This window comes from Amblyomma maculatum, chromosome 10 (assembly GCF_055883805.1).
Source record: "Amblyomma maculatum isolate TAMU_Amacu chromosome 10, ASM5588380v1, whole genome shotgun sequence".
NCBI classification, from domain to species: Eukaryota; Metazoa; Arthropoda; class Arachnida; order Ixodida; family Ixodidae; genus Amblyomma; species Amblyomma maculatum.
The window spans coordinates 80250698-80264726 of record NC_139353.1 but is presented as its reverse complement, the minus strand read 5'-3'; positions in this window follow the sequence as shown (position 1 = coordinate 80264726).

Below are 14029 nucleotides of genomic sequence, written 5' to 3'. Positions count from 1 at the left end.
CGTAAATCTCGTGCGCGTCCTTGAGAGTGGAATGCCAGTGGTGGAAAGGCCGGGGTTGGGACGCTTCGGCGAACTGGACCTCGGCTAAGATTTTCCACGAATCTGTGAACGGGGGGGGGGGGGGGGGCACCAAGGACGTTTCGCGGAAATGGAAAGCGCGCGAAAACCAGGAGGTGCGATGGGTGGCCCGAGGAGTTGCGGCCCGAGCGAGGGAGAAGACGGACGTTCTCCCGTACGCTCGCTTGGGACGACGGACTGTCCTAAGCCGGAGGGCGACCCAAGTCGGTGTTTTATTTGTTCTTCCTCTCAACTGTGCTGTGTTTGTTCATCCATTCAACCTATTAGTTTAATTAAATCAGTTTGTTAATTTAATTCGGCCCATTGAAATTCTTTCGACGAAGCAAAGAGACGGGACCATTACCAACAAGAAGAAGAAGAAGAAAAAAAAAAGGAACTTCAAGAACCATCGAAAAGAAGTTTACTCCCCCCCTTGCCAAACCCTTTTCTCTTCTTTTCACCTAGAATTGCATAATCGCGAGTCAGTTCTCTAACCCACTCTGCACGCTTCCTATCTCCTAATGTTACACCGACCATTTTCTGATGTGTAGTTCCTTGTGTTGTCATTAACATAACTAGAACTCTTATTGCTAGCCTCCACGTTTTAACCCCATAGGTGAGCACAGCTATGATGCAACTGTTATATACCTTCCTCCTAAGCAATACCGGTAAGATGTTATTATATTCTGCTAACTTTACAAATGCGCTCCATTGCTATGTTATTCTACTAGTTATTCCTCTTTCGTGGTGCGGACCTGTGGTCACTACTAAACCTAAGTAAATATATTCGCCTAGCACTTTCATAGTATTGCTACCTGTTTTGAACTGCTGTTTCTTTCAGAGGCTGCTAAACATTACCTTAGTATTTTGGATATTTATTTTCAAGCCTACCTTCCTACTTTTCCTGTCTAGGTCATTAACCTTTCTTTGCGATTGGTTCATTGAGTTACTAAGAAATGGAACCTCAACAGTGAATCGCAGATTACCGAGACATTATCCTTCAACCTTTATACCTAACTGATACAAACTGAAATCTTTGAATATTTCCTCTAAGAAAGGTGTTAATAGTAGTGGGGCAATCGTGTCTCCTGGCCTAAGAAAGAGAGATGTTCAGGTAACGTTTGTAATGAACTCTATATTAGGAGCTTCGCCAACCACTGTGTCCACACCGACTTAGAGTGTCTTTCTGGAAAACTTGCAAGATTAACCAGTACAAAAAACGGTTTGCGAAAAGCGTTGCTGTTATAGACAACTTTCTTCTCCGATAAAAACTGTTTAATGTGAAGATAATAAATCGCCTATTGCATATGTCTAACGAGCAAGAGGTCGATGTGTAGGAGTTGCTGTCTTGTGTAATGCCGCATCACCTTTTTCAAACTCCATATGGATGAAATATCTGGATGAACACCTTTTATAAGCGCAAGCAAGAAACATAATTGTCAATACAATAAATCTAAGCAATTGGTTTTGAATTTGTTATGTCATTCTTAGAACCTACCGGAAAATAAGCGCAAGGAAATGCTGCGGCAGATGAGCCATGATAACGCTTTGTATTCTTGAAACTTAATGCTACTTTCATACATATCGCATGGTATCATTTATTGCAAAATTTAGCGAACTTCTAAGAAGGTTTTGCAGAACTCAGTTTGCTGTTTTACAATAACATAATTTGGTTCCGAGTTTTATTACTGTTTTGTGGTTACGTTAAACTGCAGTGTGCTTCCTCCTTACACGACCAACTAGACACAATTCCAGTAATACTGTAACTAAAATGTCCGCAAGGTCTCTAATGGCACTTTTCGTCCAAGATATGTTTATTAGAACTACGTTCTACATGTGTATGTTGAACATATTTATGCGTATATCACACATCTGCCCATACTGAAACCCTTTCAGAGCTCAATATTGAATGTGTTTTGTAGGAGATATTATACGCGATATCTTCAAAATGTGTATATGAGAAGAGCTCCAACTCGCCTGTGGGAAAATAAAAGACCCATCAATTACACTTTTTTTTTTAAATTTGGGAGCAGTAGCTTAAAGCACAATGTTGTCGTTTTGAATACAAATCGTCACTTATTGCAGTGGTTATTTTGATTTCAAAAAAGACATATATTTGAAAAATATAAATGGCTGCTTTCAATTAAAAAATCTAAATCCAAGAAGTTTTTATTTAGACCCGTTCGTATTCATATTGAAGCGCGCGACAAATCTGTGAGCCACTTTGACGCGCTGGTTCAGCTGTTCAGCTAGACTGCTCTACGCATGGATTCGGGATGGGGTCCATGCCGCTGATACCGCCTTTATATCGCCGTGAAAAGGAAGGTGCCGTGGGCTCTGTGATGTCACGGCACGTTAAACAACACTAGGTGGTGGAAAATTTTGGAGCCCTCCACTACGGCGTCTATAACAGCCGAGTCTTTTTATAATGTAATACACCATGGGGGGCACCACTAGCAGAAAACGTGGGATTGCGGCCTATACGAATCTATATCTCGTTTTATCAGTATTATCTATAAAATATCAGCCCTGCAGTCACGTGCAGTTCGGTTACTTTTAACCTGCAGAAAACGGCACCAATAGTTGCTCGGCAAAAACAATGTCTCATATGATCCCTGTCAAAACCATGTATGAACTGAAAAAGAGTATGTTTATTTTTAACAACATAAAAACAAATAATATTGACTTTTCTAATACGTACCTAAATAAATCTACTGGCTACAGCTTGCACGAGACTTCAGTTGTGGTAAATAGGTCTCATACTAACTACGGAACACAATCAATAGAGTACCAAATTATGCTGCTGTGTAATTCTCATCCATTTGTCACAGATGCTGCTAAAATTACTTTTACGCTCAGGGATTTTGAACGCATCTGTTCATCTTTTTTTTTGTATAACGTTTTGTTTTAAATGACAAAACGCTTACTTCTAGTTATGATACGGTTCTGTTGCGCTGTTATGTTTACGGTTCGAACAACCCTTCTGTATTGCATTTTCTGGATCAAGTTTGCACATGATTTAGTGAGTATTGTTTCTTTTATCTGTCTATATTTATAAGAACTATTTAAGGTGTGCCTGCTGTGTAATTGATGGTAAAGATTACGTTTTTTTTTTTTTTTGTTGTGTAATGCAATACCGCTCCTGCTGCTGTACCGAAGCGAGGTCAAGACCCAGTCAGGAGGTTCAGCACCTCCTTTTTTCTTGCCTCGTGGGCAATACCTCTGTGTTGCCCGAAGGAGAAATAAACAAAAAAGGTATCAAAGCAACCGCAAAGCAAGTGACGGAAGCGTTTTTATTTGTGAAGCAGAACTACGAATTGAAGGGTCGGGCTCCTTTGAGAGTATTCCTGAAAGAATGTTCCAATATTGCTTTAGATGTTTTCGCGCTTCTGAAATCATCCAGCCTTACCTTATTGCGCGAGCGAAATTCATTCTTTCAGTACACAAAATATATGGACGTTTGGAACTTTCCTCCCCAGGTTGCACAGTAAGCAAATTGCCCGCTTTAAATTGGCTGTTCTTAGTACACATTTTTCCAGTACCTCCAGTTCAAGAACTTTGTGTTTTCGTTTTCCAACCCAGTTCAACGTTTTCTATCCCATGGCTTTGCTTCTATCCAGGAAATGGCTAATGGTCCAGACAATAGACCCAGTGTATCAGAGTCGACTCCTTTTGAAAGCAGCTGGATATGACGTTTTGTCCAAAGCTCTGAAGCACAAATGAGAGTTTTGGTAAACGATCGTCAATCAGAATGAAAGATTTGCTTTGGTCTTTTCAATTACAGATCAGGTAAAAGAGGCTGCTGCGCAGTTCCATACAACACTGGCGAAAAAAGCTTTTGAGAATGGTATTAAGGGCTGCCAAGAAAGAAAGATTACGAAACGGATATGCAAGAGCTTAGATTTTTCTCGCTAATGCTTGTGGTTTAACGCAGTGGCAAGGGGGTTTGCACGGTATGATGCAATAACATTATTGACTCCATTTTGTATGTTTTCTCGCGTGAACCCTGAATCATCCAATAGAGCCAGTAATGTCTAAAGCGGTTGGTTCAAAATTCCTTCGTTTTTTATTTTCCTGCAAGCTTGCAAGTTGTCCCTTCAAACAAAGTCACTGTTTTTCTATAACGCTCTGGTTCAACTCACTCTAAATTAAGTCTGAGGTGTTTATTTGTGATTTGGCGCTTATAATTCCCTGTTTTGTAATTTCAAACATATTCTTTATCATACGATGGTAGAATATAAATGAATGACTTTACGGCAAAGACAAAGAGCCCCCTTTAAGTAATCCGTGCGAGTCAGCGTACGTGGCTCGGGAAGAACGGCGAAGACGACGTACCGAACAGTTTTCACGGTTCTCTGAGCACAGGCTCAAGAGTTACAGCAGCAAAGGAAAAAAATTGCCCCAAGTGACTCATGACCGCTGCACGAAAAATTGTGAGTCTTGGCGCTGTTGTTAGCCACCTGATAAAGCCCATCCAGACGTTAGGATATCAGAAAGACAGCATCACAGATGAAAGTATGTATAATCTTTATCGGCATTATGATCCGCCGGTGTGGACACCAACTTGATTTAGATTGTCTTTTCCTTTCTATGCTACGTTAGCATGGTCGTGTTCACAAAACTTGTCTGCAGCCGTTGTCTCGTTCTCAGAAGAGGTACGATCAAAGGACTTGTTGTGATCGATAGAGGATAGTATGAGGATGCTGCGGGAAAAAACAAAACGTATCACTAAAAAAGTAGGCTTATAGGCAATTAGTTCAAGCCAAAAATGTAAAAGTGAAATAAAACATACGACGACAATAGCCATACGACTACCACCTGGGGTTCTTTAACGTGCACTGACATCGCACAGCACACGGGCGCCTTGCTTTTCGCCTCCATCGAAAAGCTGCTGCCGAGGCCGGGATTCGATCCCGCGTACTTGGGAACAGTAGTCGATCGCCGTAACCACTGCGCCACCCCGGCGGGGTAAAAGAGGGGGTTGAAAGCGGAGACATAAAAAGGGGTGAAATAGTGATCACTCTATTATGATGCTGCCTTGGTCGAAAGCAAATTTTCAGTGCCTGTTCTGTTAACTTTATATTAACCAATGTAAACGTGAAACATAATACGAAAAGAGATGACGAATCACGTCTTGATTATTCGAGCTGGACTCCTAAGGTGGAGAAAACTATAGTCACTCTGTGAAATGCTGATAAATATAGTGCAAAAGATCAGCACAATATGAAGGTATACGTCGGCATCAGTGCTGGTATCCCGTCTTGAACAGGGGCTATGTACTGCCTATCATTCGCAATGTGCTGGAAAAAGAAGGATGCAGCGTATGTCACATTTGTACGGGGAGAATCACCCCATGTCTGCATTTTGCAGATACGAAAGAAAAAAGACGCTTCTGCACCTGAATGTTAACCTACAAAAGGCACAGATAATATTCCCCCCAAAAAATCTAATTATTCCTTGTCCAATATTTTTAATCGAAGGAGAACGCATTGCGTTCGAATATACTGAGAATATTGGGTACATTGTTTGAAGTCAAGACACCTAAATAAAGTGAGTCAAAACCAGTTGCTGCCAAAATTGAATTTAGAATTATTTGGGAATTATTGTTTATGGTTTACATTTTTGAGGCGGCAGAACAGGTCTCGATTGAACGCATTTATCAGAGCATAAGAAATGTTAAGCATCGCTACACTGTGATACCGGCATGTCTTATCTATGCTAGCTTATCGCTTTTTGTCAGCGTCCGCCTCAAGCAATTCACGCTTTCTCTCTGCTGCTTCATATTGTAGAGATATATCAAGTGTATGATCAGACTCAGCCTAAAACCTGCGGTGAACGGTGTAGCACTCGGACCGACAAGCGCCTCATTAGAGTCGAGAATGAACAATCAAGCACCGGCGAAGCAGTAGTTAAGAAACCTGTCTCGTTATATTGCATCACAGTCAACAGCATTCGTGTTCACTATCTAGCGAACCGCTGAATGGCCCCAGGGGGCGGTATGGACGAAGAAGGCGAAAAAGCGGGCATGGAGAGGAGAACTCTCACTCGCGTAGCTCCTACGGCTCATAGTGAAATATGTGACTGAATGAAATGCGTGCTAACACATTCTTATCATTAGATATATATTTTATGATCGTTTGGGCAAGCATTCACTGATGTCTAGACAAGACGTTGTAAATCGTCATCGCTTCCAGCGTGAGTAGGAACTATGAAACATTTATATTGCTCCAAGCATTTGCAGGAAGTCAAATAAATAGTTTAGCGCGCGTTTTTATATGACTCCTTACTGCTTGGAAGAGGGTAAACATATTTGGCAACAAGGATTAGTATTGCGAAGAGAGGATGATTTATCTGTTTTGAACCACGTGTGCGACATTCAGTGGCACTTTGTGGAGCAGCGGAGTGCGTCAAAAAACCATAAATATTTGAAGTGAATGAATAATAAACGCTTGAACGTCGAACCACAAAATCGCGCATATGAATGAAGAACAAAGACCCGTTAAACTTGAAAGTGCATTAAAACGACTCGAAAACTGTGTAATGAAGTCAAGCTGACCGATTTCTATAATGAGGCACTAGGCCGCAGTTATCTACCATGTGCAGGAGATACCACAATTGCTTTGCATTTAGCACGCATTGCATTTTATTCCGCATGCTTCAGTATCTGTTTCATTCCCGCTGAAATAATAAGACTTCATAATCGGATATATTTGCAAGAGCGTTTGTCTCATGTCAAGCTACCAAGTTTTTGTTCAGCGCTATTTTCTCGAGTTTTTACTTCTGTCGTTCTTTGGCATTAGCAATTTTTTGGCCAAATATTTCAAAGTGAAAATCATGCTGCCAGCACTACCTAACTATTGCGCATATTTTGTGCCCTCCAACGGCGTCTAGAAGACGGCTTCTTGGCGGGCATTTTTATTCTGGGTGCGCATCACATATATTGTTTGCCGTGCTATAGCAATATTAAGTTACACTAGCAAGAAATCACAACAAATTCTAACATTAACAATTGTATACCACGCGAAGAAATGCGGGCAAGTGGCCTTATATAGGTTTATCTAAACGCCGTCCGCTTACTGTCATGTTTTTTCCTTTTTTCATTTGAAGTGATTTTTTGACAAAATGAAATAGCACTAAGAAAAAAACCTGCCAATTTTTTTGTCTTTATAAATGGCAACTATTTAAACTTGTGGATTACTATCAACCCAAATATGGAAAAAGTCCTGCCATCACGGCGGAGCTTTACATTATAGCCCCATACGGGGAGTGCTACGGAAAACAATTTCAACATCGAAAAATATAGTATCAGCATAAAGGCTTGGTAGGAATACAGCCCTTATATTTGATATCAGCAAAGCGCTTCAAACAGACGCCCTTGACTTATTTACTTGTTCCTTATTGTTACAGGAAAGCTAAAAAGAGGAAAAGCATCTAAAGTGTGCAAAAAAAAAACAAATACAGTGAAGAAGCCCCTCCTTCACAAGAACTTGCAGACTTGCTAGATAGATTTCAGCTTCGGACGGCATTCTTAGCGCAAAAAATACACACGCACACGAGAGAAAAGGAAGAACACCGGACTGGCGCCAGTCCCGTGTCCTTCCTTTTCTCTCTTGTGCGTGTGTATTTTTTGCTCTAAGAATGCATTGTGAAGCCCCTTCTTCTCTCATTGCCCGTGTGTATTTGTGACGTCGCGTAAATAAACGCACACAATATACTTAAAAACGCCTCAAATTCTTGGGAAATGTTTAACCGTTAATGAATGGGCCCAGTTCAGAGGTAGAAAAGCTCTTTAAGAGCAAAGAAAAACACCCTCTCTACTTTGTGGACGCAAACACGCAAAGGCAGGCTCACGTAGACATAATCCTTCACACGCCTGAGAGGAATGTTCGCAGATTCCGGAAGCATGGAAATGGAATCACTCATCCCCTTCCATAATGTTTGCAAAGAAAAGTTTCCCACCACCGAGCAGATGACTAAAAGAAAGGAAAGAAGAAAAGTTTTACAGATAATGCTTGCTACTCCAGCCGCCCATTGAAAACGGTCGTGGGTGATGTTTGCGCAAGCTTTTCGGTAAGCGAAGAAAACAAGCGGCAAAGCCGCCCATGCGACTTAGGAGCAGCGTGTTCTTGGACTTTTCATCCCAGGGGATGTGAGCTATACTTTGGACTAGGCCTTAGGCAAACATGGTTGTGGCTTTTTGTAAGAGGCTGTGCGGGGAAATATTGTTTTTTTTTTAGAAATAAGGCGTCTAAATAACGCTTTAGTGCGAAAGCGTTAATGGGGTGAAGACTTAGGCATGACAACCGTTTTACAAGTCGCACTTCGAGTAAACAGGCTGGTAAACGTGCATATTTAACACTTCGTCAGTTCAGCTAGTGTAGAAGCTTACCCTATTAGTGCTTTTTCTTAAAACTTTAAGCAGTATTGCCTTTCCTAGAAACCTTATCATTGAGAGCAAATTTGCGTCAGCATCATATGACAGATTTACAATGTAGGGCGAACACGCAGGTCTTTTTTCACTAAACTGTCAGGTAATATACCATTAGACGCACACAAACCTCTGCCTTTGTAAGATATTCTGGAAACAAGCAGCAACCGAAACAACAACAAACGTTCACAAAATAGCTAAATATAGTCCACGTCATCTGATAAGTGATTCAACATCGGTACTTGCCTAGATTTCCTGAAATCGAGAAAAAACTGCTCTTGGTGGCGTGCACAATTTTCGCAGAAGAGAGTCGAAAAGCTATTTTGACATGATCCGTCATCTGTCGAGCAGTGAGACAAGCTCCATCCCGGCCGTGGCGCCCCTCTAGGCCTCAGGTCATCCTCATGAATAAAGGTTTATGAATGAATGAATGAATGAATGAATGAATGAATGAATGAATGAATGAATGAATGAATGAATGAATGAATGAATGAATGAATGAATGAATGAACGCGCTTGCCTCGCTACCCTACAGATGACGCACCATGTCAAAATAGCTTTTCGACTCTCCTCAGCAAAAATTGTGCACGCCGCCGAGAGCAGTTTTTTCTCGATTTCGGAACATCTAGGCAAGTACCGATATTGAATCACTTATCAGATAACGTAGAAGATATTTTGCTACTTTGTAAACGTTATTTCAGCTCGAATGGGGTAGTAGATTTTGCATAGGAAGTTTTTAAATCCCAGCCGCCAAATATTCAAGACCCTGTATATATATGCGTCTGTGTGTGTGTGTGTGTGTGTGTGTGTGTGTGTGTGTGTGTGTGTGTGTGTGTGTGTGTGTGTGTGTGTGTGTGTGTGTGTGTGTGTGTGTGTGTGTGTGTGTGTGTGTGTGTGTGTGTGTGTGTGTGTGTGTGTGTGTGTGTGTGTGTGTGTGTGTGTGTGTGTGTGTGTGTGTGTGTGTGTGTGTGTGTGTGTGTGTGTGTGTGTGTGTGTGTGTGTGTGTGTGTGTGTGTGTGTGTGTGTGTGTGTGTGTGTGTGTGTGTGTGTGTGTGTGTGTGTGTGTGTGTGTGTGTGTGTGTGTGTGTGTGTGTGTGTGTGTGTGTGTGTGTGTGCGTGTGTGTGTGTGTGTGTGTGTGTGTGTGTGTGTGTGTGTGTGTGTGTGTGTGTGTGTGTGTGTGTGTGTGTGTGTGTGTGTGTGTGTGTGTGTGTGTGTGTGTGTGTGTGTGTGTGTGTGTGTGTGTGTGTGTGTGTGTGTGTGTGTGTGTGTGTGTGCGTGTGTGTGTGTGTGTGTGTGTGTGTGTGTGTGTGTGTGTGTGTGTGTGTGTGTGTGTGTGTGTGTGTGTGTGTGTGTGAGAGAGAGAGAGAGAAAAAGAAAGAAAGACACTAGGCCGGAGATATTACAGGATCAAGAAGTACCGACGATCTCGTTAGTGCAAGGTAAATTGTAAGGGACAAATAAGTATTAACAATTAGGATTTGTTACGTTGAGCAATGGTGCTTCGACCAGCTGTTAAACATGATTGAGTGTGTGATCTTGTCCTCCTTATTATTCAAAATACATCTGCACTTTATATTACATATGTAATTTACAGGCCGTCCAAGTTCTGAAAAATAGAACTAATAAACTATAAACCATAGGACACACATTACGTTGAAAAAGTGTGATATTTTAACTTTAGGAAGAGAGCACTGTTGTCTTAGCAACGATGAAGTCACAGTTAATTATGTTTTAGTTCTTGTCAGCAATAGGAATACGTTTTTGTGCACGTACCATGGACAAATCGACGTGTTAGGCCTCGACTGCCTAACAGCAGGAAATAAAGAATAAGCTCTTCCATAGCGAGGTGGAGGGAAATTGAACTATGATGAAATATGGAAGAAAAGAGCGTCAGGGGTTTACAGCGTTTCAAAGACGCTAATAGAGAGTTTTAAATAGGGCAACCCAAGCCTTGGGCCACCCAAGAAAATAGCGTGCCCCACGCAACTTACGAGCCCAGCGGCGTGATTTAGAATAGAGGCTTCCTAAATGCAGTGGAACCGGGCTGGCGGTCGTCGGTTGCAACGCCCCGAAATGCCTTGAAAAAGCATTAAAATTTTTATATCCAATAACGGCATTTTATTTATCAAAAAGTGATATTATTGTACGAAACTATCTTGAAACTACCAGTGGCATAAGCCATTGTCTTCAGACAACAGTACAGGCTGAGTGGGGAAACATCATTTGAACCTTCCACGCTCTCGACGTCTGGTCTCTATGGCAACGACAAGAACTTGTCTCGCTAAGCCTAACAGCTCGGAAAATTTGGCAGCAATCAGTAAACTTGGCACGTTTTATCGCAAAAACTTTGTGGTGTGGGTAAAATTAGACATAGCACAAGCTTCCTACGCCCTTCCTTTCCCGTGAACATGCCAGACCATGCAGCGGTAACGAAGAATAGGTGTTAAGGCGAGCGGCCGCCGCTTGTCCGAACGCCGCCATGTTTCCGTAACCCAAGCGACCCACGGAGTCTTGACGCGAACCCTATATTCGAAAAATAGGATCCGCCCCAAGCTTTCACCAAACCCCTAAGCATGTCTTACGTTCTGCGCATGCTTATTTCGACGCCCCAAGCTTCTTGGCGTCCCCCAAGCTTGGGGCCCTGTATTCTAAATATCTCTAATAACATAGTGGACATCATGAACCGGCAAACGTTGACAGGCAGCTCAACAACTGTTTATATTCTAGACGCTTTTCTCCTATGCTGTATGTCGCCTTTTGCAGTTGTCATCTTTTGCAGTAAAAAATATAGGATATTTCTGATATTTATTAGTTCCAAAACAATAGCATAAAAATGATAGATATCTCAATAATGGTTCATGTTCTTTCTGCAGTGCCTATCTACTGTGTACCCCTAGTTTTAAAAGGCAACAAGGAAATCAATGAGCATATGTCAATGAGACGCACTATGTCTGCCAGAAAATGAAGGAAAATGGCACCTTGTATGACGTGTAGTGAATATTTTGTGGATATATTTTTCGAAATCAATATTCTAAACATTGAATCGCATGCTTGAAGAGATCTGTACTGGCAACGCGGGCATTTAGTGAGATGATCATGGAAGCTTTATTATTCTTCTGTGATTTAAAACCTCTGAACACTACCAATCAGGTAGCAGTTAGTGACTGGAATAGTTGGGATAGCGGTTATTGACATGAATTGGTCCGGAACAGCTGAGAATCTTTGATCCGAAAAAAATCAAGTGTTATTTTCTAGTTGAGAACGTTGCTCTTCCCGATTGTTTTTTTTTTTGCGTTAAGTACCTTCTAAGGTAAAACAAAATAGCTGTGTATAGCTTGTGGTTAAATCTGGAGTTACGCAAAAGCAATCCGCATGGCTACGCTTATGTTCGGCTTCAAATTAAAGACATGGTGTTTGAGCATAGCAGTTTACTCTTTGGTTGCCGCTTTATTTATTTCATATGGGAAACACTTCACGCTTGAGCACCCTTTGCCTGTCGTCTTCGACCATTCTCATTAGGGTGTAGAAGACTGCTATGGGACATCGTCTCTACGTCGAACTCCGGGACACAACGCCATCACAATGTTCGAATGAACCGTCTGTCCTAGGAACTAACTCGCTGTTGTCGTTGTTGTTGTTCTCCTCTAACGTGATGGCACATACCCACACAGGGGGATCGGCCAAGAATTGGGGTGCAGAGATATTAGATTTTGAGATGTATAACTACATCGGAAAAATAAAAAAAAAATAAATGCTAGGGAATAGAAAAGGAAATGTAAATATGATAAGCCAAAATATATGAGTAAATACTAACGCACGCAGTAGGAGTAATAGTAAGATGTATATGTACAGATTAAAACTTCAAAGCATATTAGCCAGGTAGACGTTTTGTTTCTGTTAAGAAGTTTTGAATGGCGTTAAAAACATACCTGTGGCTGTACCCAAGCATGGTGGCACCGAACGATAATAAAATTTGGCTGCTCAAATTACGACCCAGCTGTTGTAACGGCTTCCTAAGTACCATTTTCTCATCATGGTAAAACGGCGGCAAAATATCAAGAAATGGCCTATTGTTTCCGGTTCCCCGCAGAATGCGCAGACAGGAGAAAGCGCCAAACCAGACCTGTGCATATAGAAATTTAGGGGCGGAATACGACAGCGTAGCCTGGTTAGAGAGACCTCAGTCTGCCTTGATTGACATGATTTCCTATTCCAGGAATACTTGAGGTGCAGGTAGTCATCCGAGGATAAAATATATCCAGACTGCGTGCTTAATAAGGCACGCCGCCGAAATTGTGCTGCTGTTATGTACGCTGTTGCCGGGAGGATGGGCAATACAGGGCCGTTCAGAGAATCTTTGGCTAGTCTGTCTGTTGTCGTTCGCCTCCGTCTGCTACAAAGTTGCCTTTCTTCTTCCTCTTTTTTTACGTTTTCGCCTTCTTTGTCTTCTTCTTCTTTTTTCTCCTTTTTCTTTATGTTCCTTCTCATTTTTCTTATTTTTCTTTTTCTTCTTCTTCTTCTTCTTCTCCTTCCCACTAATCTTTTCTTCTTCGTTTTCTTTTCATTCTTCATTTCCTGCTTCTTCCTTCTTTTTTCTTCTTTTCCTTCTTTATTTCTTTAGACACTCTCGCTCTATACCAAGTGACAGTTGCTAGGCAACCGCGCGTCGCGCCGCGGAGCTTACGGCATACGGCTTGAAAACTTAATGCAGTGTAGCTTTCGCTACGAAACAGCTCCTCACAGTAAGAAGCGTGTATTTATTTATTTATTTAATTATTTATTTATTTATTTATTTATACACAGTACCTACAGCGCCCTCACAGGGGCATTATTGTAGGGGGGAAACATCATAAATAAGAACTAACATCTAGTACACAATAAATTAGGCAAATGATGCGGTCTACACAGAATACAGAAAACCCATGCACTGTGGAAGCAGAAACAAACAAAGAAAAAATAAAAACCATCGTAGAAAGGCAAACATACCCTAAACACACACACACACACGCACACACAAAAAAAGATACATTTTAAAATACAGCACTGCTTAAAGAATAAATCTTTAGGCATAATCAACCTTGAAAAAAAATTTCAAAAAAAAAAAGCAACATAATACACTCGGACAACAATTATTGCACTTATATTGACAGGTGGCTTTGCAAATCAGTCAGAAACAATGTAGGAGGAGCGGTAGCGACCCGCGAAGGGAGACAGTTCCAGTCATGCACTGTTCGTGGGAAAAAACTATATTTAAATACGTTTATACGGCAATTGTACTCGCGTACCTTAAGCGGGTGGTCAGTGCGGGCAGAAATGTAGCTGGGTTCATGAATGTATTTCTCTTTTGGAATTCCAGTTTTATTATTAAGCACACTATAGAAGAAAGAGAGTCTCAAATATTTGCGCCTGTTTTCAAGTAACGGCCATCCCAACTTCTCGCGCAAACCAGAAGAACTTTTTTGGAAATTATAATCGGCAGACACAAACCTAGCAGCCCGTTTCTGAACGCGCTCCAGCTCCTCAATATTCAGTTTTGTATGCGG